Below are 12542 nucleotides of genomic sequence, written 5' to 3'. Positions count from 1 at the left end.
TGTATTGACCTCAGACATTCCTCAGGGGTCACAGTACTGGTATACAGGGAATGGGGACTTTGCAGGCAAGGTATATGAGCCATTTTTGTTCTGCTGTACTAGATGCATGCAGTAGGCTTGACTCATACTTGGCTCAGCATCCTTTGGCATGAAGTATGGATGCTCCTCTCAAATAGTGACTGCAATGTCTCTCAAGGCTTGAGAGACTAGGTCTTGGACAGGGAGCCTAAGAGGGGTAGAGCTGAGAAACCTTTCTCAGAGATTAGGCCAATGCAAAGAACTGATAACAGAAAGAAGTTGTTCTTGCTTATGAAGGAAACACAGCTCTCCAAGGCAGAGGAAGAAGTCAGGAGTTGGAAGGGATGCAAAGTAACCGCCCAATACCATGATTGCCACAGCAGGGAGGCAAGTGCTGTGTTACCTCTTCTCTCTTCCACTTGGATCATTCATTTAGCGAGAACTCTTGTCTCCCACACAGCTGGATTTATCTCTATAGTGCTGTATCCTCCCTTCTCCTCTGCTTATGTGAAGAAAACCTTGTGCTGTAATAGTTGGTACAAGGAATCAAAATCGCTCCACATTTCCAAGGAAGAGTGGTACAATCCAAACAGTACTGAGGATTCTTGGCAAGGACGAGAAACTGTCTTCCTGGACAGGGAGCTCTCCCTTAAAAAGCAGAGCAGTAGGCAATATGGGTTCTTGGAAGCTCCATAGTCAAAGCAATAGCTAAGAATTGTTTCCTAAATTAGGCGGTTCAGAAAAGAGAAAAAAGAGGAAGGAGAGCAGAGAGGCAAACCACCTTTGCTCAGTTCTCCCATTATCACAGCTGAGTGCTCCCTAAACTCTGTTTTGCATGTTGCCTGTGAAAACCTGTGGTGTTGCTTCTGGACACAGCAAGATAATAACACTGAAGATGTTAAGGGAGAGATGAGTTTGGCACATTACATACTGATTCTTTTTTTATGCTGGTAAAAGTGGAAGCACATGCCTTCAGCCCATGAAACTGGTTTACTTAGGTGTCCCCTCTTCTGAGAAGCCATTTCACAGTGACCTTCTGTCACTAGCATGTAGTCCCAGATGTGGAGATGTTACCATCGTCAGCTGGAGCCAGAAGGCCATAAAGTTTGGCCCATAGATGTAGTATTCATATAAGAACTGGAGTGAGTTGTCTCTGAAGCCCTCTTAAATGTCTTTTTCTCTGAAGCATGTGACTATTCAGGGTGGATCGCATACTGACCACTGTGTTTGGTGCATTGGATTTACACTCTCATCCTTGAGCAGCAAGTGAAGACTGCTTCTCAGCAGCACTCCTTTGCATGGAGGGCCCTGCCTGGCAGCATCTCTAGCTGTGCTGCAGCCTCTCTCCTGATCAGTGAGCTTACCCAGGAGATGCCATTGCTGAGCAGAGCAAAGCATGCCCTCACCATCCACAGGGCCGGGGAAGAGAACTTTCTGTACCAGATGATCTCTTGAATGAGCATGTGTAGAGTGGCAAAATACATTCCTAAATTCTGCTGGTTGCTCTTGTGGCTTTTGTTCATTAAAAAAGGACTACAGAAGTACAGGAGAGATGCTGAGAGTGGAAGACTGAGCCTCAAAGAGAGGGGAAGGGTCTAAGGTGTCACAATATCTTGCTACTTTTGCTCTGGGTATAGGCAGAGATTGCAGGTCTGGACTGGAAGACTGTGAACGAAGTGACTTTTGTGTTGGGCTCTGTGAAGGAGTGAGCACAGGGGTCAGCCCCTCAGAAGCACTGTGGAGCCACAGGGTCCCATCCCAGACCCTGTCACACAGTACAGCTTTGAGGATAAGAGATGGCTTACTTTGCGCTGGCCCAGGGACTAAGCAGAGCAAACTCACACCTGCATTCCAGAATCCCCATGTCAGTGGTGTATGATGATGCAGAGGGTTGACCTTGGCTGGACACCAGGTACCCACCCAGCCTCTCTATCACTCCCCTTCCCAGAGGGACAGGGGAGAGAGTAAGGTGGAAAAAAGGAAACAACTCGTGGGTTGAGATAAGACAGTTTACTTAAAGCAAAAAGCAAAGTGAAGCTTGCGCGTGCAGAAGCGAAAGATAGCAGGGTTTATTCTCTGCTTCCCATGAGCAGCAGTGGTCGGCCACTCCCGAGAAGCAGGGCTTCAGTATGTGTGACGGTTTCTCAGTAGGCAGCCATTAGACAATGAATGCCCACCCTCCTGCTCTGTGCCTTAGCTTTTATATCTGAGCTGACGTCATATGGTATGGAATATCCCTTTGGTCAGTTTGGGTCAGCTGGCCTACTTGGGTCTCCTCCCAGGATCTTGCCCTCAACTGAGGAAGGAATGTTACAGTGTTGGTGCTGTGCTCAGCAGTAGCCAAAACACCAGTGTGTTCTCAACACCCTTCTAGCTGCCAATGCAGAGCACAGCACTGAGGGCTACTGTGGGGAAATGAACTACAGCTCAACCAGACCCAATACAGATGATTTTGAATTCCTGGTTTTATACTAGTCCTAGAACGTGCAGGGCTGTATCTTCTGCCAAGAATCCTGCTCGCTTTCCCTCAGTTGGAAAACTGCTGCTTTTTATGGCTACAGCTTGTTCCTCCCTGGGAAGGGTTATATTCCTTCCTCTGCAGTATGGTAAAGAGGGAAGATCTGCTGCGGAGACATCTACGAGGAGTCCTGGCATTGTAGATGTTTCCAGTGTCATGCATGTCTGTGGTCCAGACCAAACAGCGTGGGGGGACTGGCCTGCTGCACAGGTGTCTGAGGTACATGTCTTGGCCCTGTGTGAACACAACAGCTGCAAGAATTGGGCACAGCGACGTGACTCTTCCTCAGTGCTGGAGGGAAAAAAAACAGGACATGAATGAAGCTCTGGTTCTGCAAACAAGCCTGGGAGTAAGAGCAGTGTCCCCAGTGACTGTGTTCGCTGTGTACACAGCTAATTATAGGGATAGCTTTTCAGGAGCTTCATTATGTACACTGGGGAGTTTAATTCCCTCTGCACCTTGAAGAGCTCTGCACCGAACTGACAATCTTGGGAGCCACAAGGACACCAGAGGAAAGGCCTCCTCTTCCTCCTCCTCCTCCTCCAGCTGTTCTGTGGGACTTGCACAGCATGGACAGTCCTAGAGTGCTGGGCACAGATGTGGTGGCGGTGGAGTCGAAGGCTTCTGCAATGTGCTTGAAGGCTTCTGCAATGCAACTTTGGTGGGCTTAACCGCTGCAATGGACCATTTGAGGGAGAAACCAGATGCACAATGATGTGGATGGGGCAATCTCTTGTTTGTTGTTTCATTTTTTGTTGGTTTTTTTTTTTGTCCAGTCGTGTTATCTCTGACCTGAATTTGTGGTGTACGTGGCCCAGACGTTTTGAGCTGTCTGGGGAGACTGGTTTGGTTTTCAGTGGGAGGAAGTGCTAGATGCAAACTGACAGAGGGCAGGATGAGGGGGTTCCCTTTGCCCTCAGTATTTTGGAGATACTGTGATGTGAGAACCTCTGCTCTGCAGCAGCACCTGCACTCAAAGGACATTCAAAATACCTAAGAAAACAGCTGAGTCTGCCTAAGAGCAAAGTGAGGCTGCAGAGGCATATGAGAGCTGCTGTCTTTACTCCAGGGAACAGGGAATTGGGTTGCACTGTGGATGATGCAACTTTGCATTCATCTTTGGTGAGAAAGGATTTGAACGCCTCCAGAAGCAGAATATTACAAAGACTTGGAAGTTCAGCAAGCGGACAAACATTTTTGTGGTTTATTCCCCTGAACTGTTGTGTGGGGCATAAAATAAGTAAATGTTGCTTAGAGGTGAGGGCTGGGTCCCAGGGGTGCTCCCCACCTATACTCCCCAGGCAGAAACCAGCTGCCAGGTCCTAGTGGCACCATTCAGCTCTCTTGGGCACTTCTCTTTGGCATTTGCAAATGCCCTTGAGATGCAGATGTTTAAGTTACAACCCTCTCCTCAGCATTTCCTAATGGTTGGTGGGCTGTTTTCCTGTGAAGTATTCATATTTCATCAGCACCTCTTCTGGATATACACATCCCTCAGGAGTCTGCTGGGTCATGTATGTCAGCAGGCAGCAAGGGACCTGAGGGATGAGTTGGTGCTGAGAGTTGCTGCTCTTCTGTCCCGAAGTCCACAGGGCAAGGCTCAGCTCTCTGTTGCTTTATTCCTCTCTTTTCCAGCAGTTGATGCAGTGCCAACTTCATGTAAATCATACTCATCATCAGCTTGAGCAAGGCTATTTGGGGAAGAGGGCCTTTAACAGGATACATGTGGTGCATCAACTGTTTGTTGCAATCTCTCACTCCTGTGCTTCAGCAGAGAATTTTTCTTCCTTTTGTGTAGTATGGGCCCAAACCAAAGTCTGAACACTGCTGAATGTAGGGGATTTAAACCTCTGAATTATCCCCCATCTGCTGCAGGTTGAAGGAAGACTTTCAATATGAACATGTCTGCCCTCAGCTCCAGTTTCACTTCATGCAGAGTTCTGGATCTGGCTGTGAGTGTCTACTGAGCTGTGGGGAATCTGACAGGAGAAGGACCAGAACAACCTTTGCACCTACACGGAAGAAGAGGAGTGGGCACTGGTTTCTGTACGTGAGTCTATCTGGTTAGCATTGCTCCTGCTCTTGAAAGTGGCCGGGAGATGCTCAGAGCCCTCTGACTGCCAGCATGAAGGGAAGAGACATCTCACAGGGCATGCATCCCTCCTCCCTTATGCATGCAGAAAACAATCACCAGCACAAGGCAGGAATAAACCTTCTTCCTTTCTTCTAGGGACTCTGCTAGGCATCAGGACTCTGCCAATTTTGAATAAACAATTTTAAAATCTCTCCTCTATTTACCGGAATACCTGTCATAGGATGAGCTTTATGGTGCTTAAGTCAGATCCCATCTCATGCACATAACTCCAGCACTGAGCTGGGCCTGAGTTCCCAGGAGTGGGAGGAGATAGTGATGATTTAGTGCAAGATATGGTAGGAACCATTGTCCTTCTTAAAATAAAAGGAGGAAGTGCATGACTGTCTGACACCTCTGTTTACAAAATCACAGAATTGGTAAGATCGGAAGGGACCACAGTGGATCTGGTCCAACCTCCCTGCTCAGGCCGGGTCATCCTAGAGCACATGGCACAGGATTGCATCCAGACAGTTCTTGAATATCTCCAGTGAGGGAGACTCCACAACCTCTCTGGGCAATCTGTTTGAGTGTGTAGTCACCTGCACAGTAAAGAAGTTCTTCCTTATACTCAGGTATAAGGAACTTCCTGCGTACCAGCTTCTGCCCATTGCCTCTTGTCCTATTGCTTGGCACCACCGAGAAGAGCCTGGCCATATTCTCTTGACACCCTCCCTTCAGATACTTACAGATATTGATAAGGTCCCCTCTCAGTCATCTCTTTTCAAGACTGAACAGGTCCAGCTCCCTCAACCTTTCCTCATAAGAGAGATGCTCCAGTCCCTTAATCATCTCTGTTGCCCTCTGCTGGACCTGTTCCAGGAGCTCCATTTCTCTCTTGTACTGAGGAGCCCAGAAGGAGTTTGTCTGGAAGGAAGCTGAACCAATAAATCTGGGCAGCAATATTAGAAACAAATCTTCTCTTGCGGGTGGACAGATCACAGGGCTCAGTCATGCTGCACCTTGGCACAGGATGGGTTCCCCTCAGTACCACTAATGGCAGCCCACGGGCTGGCAAAGAGGTGGGGACAGTTGACACAGGAGGAGGAAATATTGTCTGAAGGAATCAACTGGGGAAGTGGTTTGCAGGACCGTGAAAGAGGAGGGCAAGGAAGAGCCAGAGGCTGATCTGGGAGAAGGAAAGGACTTGCCCAAGGGGGAATGTGGCCAGCAACAGGTAAGGGTCAGTGAGGGAAGGTGCTGGATTGGTACCACAGAGAACTGACAGTGATGAGAACACATAAGTGTTTTTTCTAGGGCTGTGAATCAAATACCTCTTTGACCCATTTTGGCTCAGTCACAAAGGAAACTTCAGAGGAACATTCTCAGTGGAAAAACCTGCAAAACCACAAGATGCACATTGAATAAGAGAGTACTTGTTCCCCCATTTGAATTTCTCCGTTCTCTGCTAATGTACCTAAAAATCCAGGCTGGCTGCTTCCACGATCTGTAAAGCAGCATATATTTTCAGATTAGAGGAAAGGCCCATGCATAACTGCATCTCTGCCTGCACCAGGCCTCCACATATGACGGCTGTGCAGAGTTGCCCGCTGTATCACAGCTGCAAAGAGCACCGTGCCCCCCTCCCCACACATTCCCCAGGGCTTAAGCCATTGAATCCTCCATGGATCACTGCAGCCCCTGCAAAACACCATATCCTGTCCACATACAGGTTGAAAAGTGAGACCCATCCACTTTCCAGCCTAAACACATGGGTTGTTTGTGCACTCCAGGTTTCTCCCTATCCCTGTATTATGAGTATTATATATTCTTCATGTCTCCCACCTCCCTCTCTTCCTAGGCTAGAGCCCACATTTCATTACCCTGTTAGGGGCTTAGTCTGATTCTATGCCACCTATGTCATGTGTTTTGTATGATGTCTACATCACAAGCATTATTTCTTGCCTTTTATCTAATAACTGAGGCACTGGTAGTATTGCTATCTGTACCTTTCAGAGAGGCCGGAGATAGTCCATCATTACTTCCATAGGTACCAGAAGACATAACATTGGTGCAGTCCAGTGCTATGTGGGCAACTGCAGACAAATGTGAAATCTTTGGGTCTGCTAATCAACTATCAGAAGAGCAGGATGGGATCTTAGTTTTCCTGGGTTTTGTTTTGTTGCTGCTAACCACTGGAAGGAATAAATTAATCACCTTAAGAAAAAATGTTCAGTCTGTTTTCTTATCCACTAAATAGTACAGGGCTGTATGCCCAAAAGATTGTGTTTTAAAATACAGATATGATGTTTTCAGTATAAATCTGTTGTGCTCTAAGTATTCTTTGGCATTTTGGAATTCAATGTGGGTGTTGATCCTGGATGTATCATGACTTCCTATTGCAGTCAAGACTTTATTTTCCTTGGCCAGATTTTTCTGTTCTTTGGCTGAGAAACAGAAGAGACAGACAGTGACTTACCCCAGATTGTTGATGAAGCCCGTGGGCAGAGCTGGAGAAAGAACCCAGATCTTCCGCATCCAGACCTCCTGGACTTTAGCCATATGGCCACACTTTCTCTTCACTCTCCATCTCCCTGTGACTCTCAGTGGCTATTTTCTTAAGTTGAAATGGCAGCCTTTCACCGTGTATCAAAGGCTGCCTTGTTTGGTTGCTCTGCTTTGGCACACCTGAAGCTTATCAGATTTGGATCACTGCTTTCTCTCCATCTCTCACTCCTTGCCAGTGAGATCTGTCCTCCTGCACAAACTGCCTTATCCTTTTGGGGGCTGATGGTGAATGTGCTTCCTTTCCACATGGCTTTCCCAAAGCAGTTGTAGCAGTGTTTTCTTGGATCCCTGGGCATCCTGGATTTCAGACCCCCATCTTGTAGCAACATTTTCAGGTTTTCTGCTCTGTTGAGATTCTAGCAGTAAAGAAAATATTATGTTATGTAGATATTAGGAAGATAGATTTGCATAGTAAATGTTTTAATATTATTTTAAATAATTAGTAAATATTGGAATATTATTCTATTTAAAATATTTTATTACAAAGATACTAAGAAGATATCTTTGCATAATCAAGAAGCATCTATGGCAGGTGAGAGAAAAATGTGAATGAGCCCTTGCTTGGTACATTTGAATCTTGGCAAGACAGTAGCAGAAAGGTACTGTTAAAGTGAAAGGCTATTTCTCATGCTATAACTGAAGTAGTAATGCTTATATCAAATGATTAACTCTCTTTAAAGGTTTGCCAGTCTTCTTCTACAGACCCATTCTGTCCTCCAGGAATCTGGATGCTGCCATGGTTAATGGCTCTTCCAACTGCTTCCATCTGGCAGGTTCCTAGCCTGGAAACAGCACATCTTTGGTGTCTCTCCTGTGACCTGATAACTCACTGCCACCACACAGGGACACAAAGTACTCTGGAAAGAAACACTGCTCCCACAGAGGAGTGGAGCAGGCAGGAATAGAGGGACCTAAGAATCATCCCATTAGGTTTGTCCTCAGTATCCCAAACCAGGGGCTCTTCTTTCTGCCTTGATTTCTGTTCAATAACTTGGAGACTCTCAGTGGTAGAAGATACTCCACATGTCCCCTCTCAGTCTACAGGGTAGGGCTGGCTCTAAGTGCACCCTCCTCCTCCCTGCTGGCTCCCTGTCTCTGTGTGAGTGACAGGGCTCTCTGATGCTAGTATGATTTTATTTCTCTTTTTCCCCATCCCATGCACTGAAGGCAGCTCTGTCCCAAGCATAACCCTGCTGCTCCCAGGGGAAAGTGCTTGTCACGTTGCACCTGCCCCAGGTACTCCTTTTTAAAGAGAATAAGTATCCCATGCAAAGGGAAAACAGAGAACCCGCCAGGCACTCTCCATCAGAATGGTGATAAAGCAAGACTTCAGTAACACAAGAAAATGGATTAGCTGCCTTGCCCTAGGGGCCCTGTTCACCTTCTGAGTCTTGAAACTGGTATTTCAGAGGACTCCTTCTTGGCAAGTCTGGCCTTTTGATCTAGGACAATAAAACCCTTCTTCTTTTAATAATAAAGATAACTGTATCCAGGACATTTCAAACTTGAGAAACTGCTTTACCAGCATTTTACAAGATAGGGTGGGGTTATTTCTGTGGCTGTTCCTATGGAAATGAGGTGCTTTGTATACCTGCTTGTCCTGTCCCCACTTTCAAATGATCAGACACACCCACAGCAGGGCAGTGGTCTCTAAGGTATTATGGTACCTGTTTTTTTGGGACTAGGTGTTGGGCAGAGGGAGAAAGTCCCAAAACCTGCATCATTAGCTTAATTATGCTAGGAGCACTGTAGTCTTTATCATGACATGCCCTCACATCGTTGCTGGGACCTTAACCTCCCCATGATGAGCTGCTTGGGAGCTGCTCCTTGCTCCTTATCTGTTGCCTTGAACAGCACTGGTGTTCTCCAGCTCATTTCAGTGCCCCCTTCTTGAAAATTCATGCAGGATTGTTTATTTTGATTTGGGATGGGTTTATCTGAACATCTGTCCTTATGCTGGGAATCCATCAAGCATGCAAACCCAAACCCCTGAAGTAGTTCACTTCTATTTCTAGCCAAGACGATCAGCCAAAGACTTGGCGCTGCTTTATTTATGTTTAATATATTAAATCTGTCTCTGTGAATTTCTCTGTGACAGACAGACATGCCACAGATGGGCAACATGTGTGGGAGGGAAGTCTGTTTCTGGACAAGCACCATCCCCCTCTGCTTTTCCCCCAGCCCCACCACCCACTTAGCGAATTCCCAGGGAACATAATTCCCAGGTCACTGATAAAAGCAGCAAAAGCTCCCACTGAGAGCAGGAAGGAGAGGGCTGGGAGGAAAGGCAAGGTTATCTGTCCTAAAATGCTCCCGAATGGAAAATGGAGACACCAGGGTCCTTAGATGGGAATCAAGACCTCAATTTGCTTCTTCATTGGTTATGAAGCTGCTATTGGTAACTGCTTTGTTCTGTCATTTGGGCTTTGTTGTGCATGTTCCCCCTGCCCCTCTCCCCAGCAGCTGGGGCCACTCTGTGAAGCTTTCCTGGCCGTGGCATCCTCCTACAGGCTCTTCCCCAGGGCCGAACAGGGCCTGGAGCAGTTGGGAGGTGGCAGTGCCATATCTGTGGTGAAGGGGACAGACAGCCTGGAGAAGGGGATGGGGCTGGTGCCATAGTGTGTCCCACTGGCCAAGTAGGGCAAGCATAGAGAGGAGAGGAAGTAGAGTGGGATGGGGGGACCTAAGGCTGGCTGTGGGCTGTTTTATAGCTACTGTTATTCAACCCTGTGGCTGAAGCATGGTGGGCAGGTGCAGAATGAGGAGCCTGACCTCTCTCCTGCCCAAGGCTGCTGTTCCTGTGTTATGTGCTCTCCCTGCAGTGTTGGAAACCCAGTTCTGGAACCAACACCAGGCTTGACTTCGTCGTGAACATCAGCAACTCTACACATAGAAAAGGGCCAGAGGTACACTCTGGGTGTCACTCTGCCTTTTGATTCAGTTTATGGACAGCAAGGCAGATCAGGTCAAAGAAATGTATGCTCAGGGGACACATGGGCATGCAGCTACTGTGGGAGAAGCTGGGGTGCTCAAATGAGGGGTGATGGGGCGCGCGGGGGACTGGCAGTGTGATAGGTGGGTCAGGCCTCATCACATCCTACAGCTGAAGGCAGGTCATGGTCATGTGTTCTGGAGGCTGGCGTGGGTGAGCTAGTCCCTGTGGCTGGAATTAGCTCTGCATTAGCAGAGCTGCTGAACTGGACGTTTACCTACTTTTGGATTTGCTGTAAACACAAGGCACTGCTGGGGCTGCTCTTCTTCCTTCCACCCTGGGAATGCAGCTGGCCTTAGCTGGTTCTGATGCTGCTTCCAGCTCTCAGTGTCCTGCATACAGTTCCTTTTGCTCTGATACCTTGGAGGCCTTGATATGGGGATTTAGATCTAGCTAAACTGGAATCTATGTCTTCTGCTACCTGTTCAGGCCTGCAAGTGTATTTTATTACTTTATTCCTGTTTAGCAGCTTAATTTCCACCCAAAAATCAAAGCCTACTGAAATCAAGTGCAGTTCAGACACATATATATGAGTTAGCTTATGGAGGTCATGCCAATGCAGTAGCTGTCAAGAAAGTCCCTGCGCCCTTTTCCCTGATCTCCTTAGGCACTTCTCTACACTGCAATTGTTGGACATCAGCTTGGGGAGTGGGGTTTTGTGTCACCAAAAGAGGTAGCTGCAGGATAGAAGTGCAGAAGAAAACCTTCCTGGGGCCAAGCAACTTTTCAGGGAGCTCACACAATTCATCAGATTGCAAGAATAAAGAACAGCAGCCACCAGGCAGATAGGGATGGGCAGGAAACAGCCTCAGTAATAAGACCGCAGGAACATTTTTCTCAGAAGCAGCTTCAGGTCAACTTTGTGCTGCAGTGTTGCATGTTGCATGGAGGAGGCAGAAGCCTGATCTGAGATTTCAGGTGCTTGTTGTCAGGCAAAAGAGAAGGAGCTAAAGCCAAGCCCTCAGCTGTCACCTTACCCTTGCAGATCTCTCTTTAGTGGCAGTACAGAGCTCCTCGTAACACTTCTTCTTCTGTTTTACTTATAGTGCCCCTCTACAAAAGTGCAAACCCACTGAGATAAATTATTTTCTTATGTTCTTACTAACTCAAGATCTCCCCAGTTAAGTTATAATGTCAGCAAATTTCTGTTTAGCAATCCACTGTCTGCAACAGCGGATAGGGTCAGAAACAGATCATCATTAGAATGATAGCACAGAGGAGCCCAGAGAGATCAGATAATACAGAAGAGCTCCAGGGGCTGAAAAACAGAGTGAACTTTGGACACCTGTGTATCATCTGTCATCACCAAGCCCCAGGCTTGGGAAGGCCAGGCAGTGACAAGAGGGTCCTTGGCTGAGGAAGGTGCTCCTGCCAGACAGGCCTCTTCTCCTATGGAGAGGTGAGGACAGGTATGTAACCACACATCTCTCCCTTCTGGGGCTTGTACAGCACTTTGCACAAGCAGACCCTTACTCCTAATGAGGTACCAGGGTGACTCTAAAGAAATTACTGCCCTTACTGCAGTCCTTACTGGAGTTAGCTGTTCATTTCAGGTCTCAGAATAGACAAGGGTCTTTTTAGGAGCTAGTGAATATGTTTTATTTATTGTGTAGTACTGGTATTTTATCTACTGGGTCCTCCAGCAGGTTCACTAGTTTCTCCTCCAGTTCTCTAGTGAAATGAGCATCAAGAAAGAAGACGCCTACCTCAAAGAGATGAAGTGACAGATAGATGGTTGGCCAAGTAACATGGGGGAAGGTGTGTTCTACAGATGTGTACAGATGTTTCATATATAATATATGCACAGCAGAGATTCTCATTCATTGTCTGCTGTATGAAAATGTATGGTATTAAAGAACGTTGTCATTAATCTTATGCTTAGCCAGCCAGCAGGGTTGTGTACCCAACATCTGACTCATGCAGTGTATTTTGCTGATAAATGTACAGTAACGTTTTCCAGTGCAGGCATTGATATAGGTGGGAGACAGTGAGAACAGAAATCCCAAATAATACAATCTGGTTGGTGACAGGAAGTATTGTAAGCAGATCCTATTACTGGAACAGAGTGAGGAAAGAATTAGTTATAACCCAGGAAGGACAAAAGTATCTTTGTTGGCAAGAATATTTTAAAAAAGAATCTTAAAAAAGAATCTTTTAAAAAAGATTCTACCATGGAAAAAGCTCTATGCAGCTTCTAGGATTGATACATGCCTTAAGTCATATGTATGCTTTTATGTGATTTTTGGCACCTGTATTGAGTCTTAACATGACATCCTTTATCATGGATGTAGAGAAAAAAAGATAATTTCAGGAGAACAGACCAAAACTAGCTTTGACCAAGCAAGCAAAGGAAAATGTTGAATCCAAAAGTGTTA

The sequence above is a fragment of the Pipra filicauda genome, unplaced genomic scaffold (genome assembly GCF_003945595.2).
Source record: "Pipra filicauda isolate LSUMZ 115617 unplaced genomic scaffold, ASM394559v2 scaffold334_size1588553_pilon, whole genome shotgun sequence".
Taxonomy (NCBI): domain Eukaryota; kingdom Metazoa; phylum Chordata; class Aves; order Passeriformes; family Pipridae; genus Pipra; species Pipra filicauda.
Note: the sequence above shows the minus strand (reverse complement) of the source record.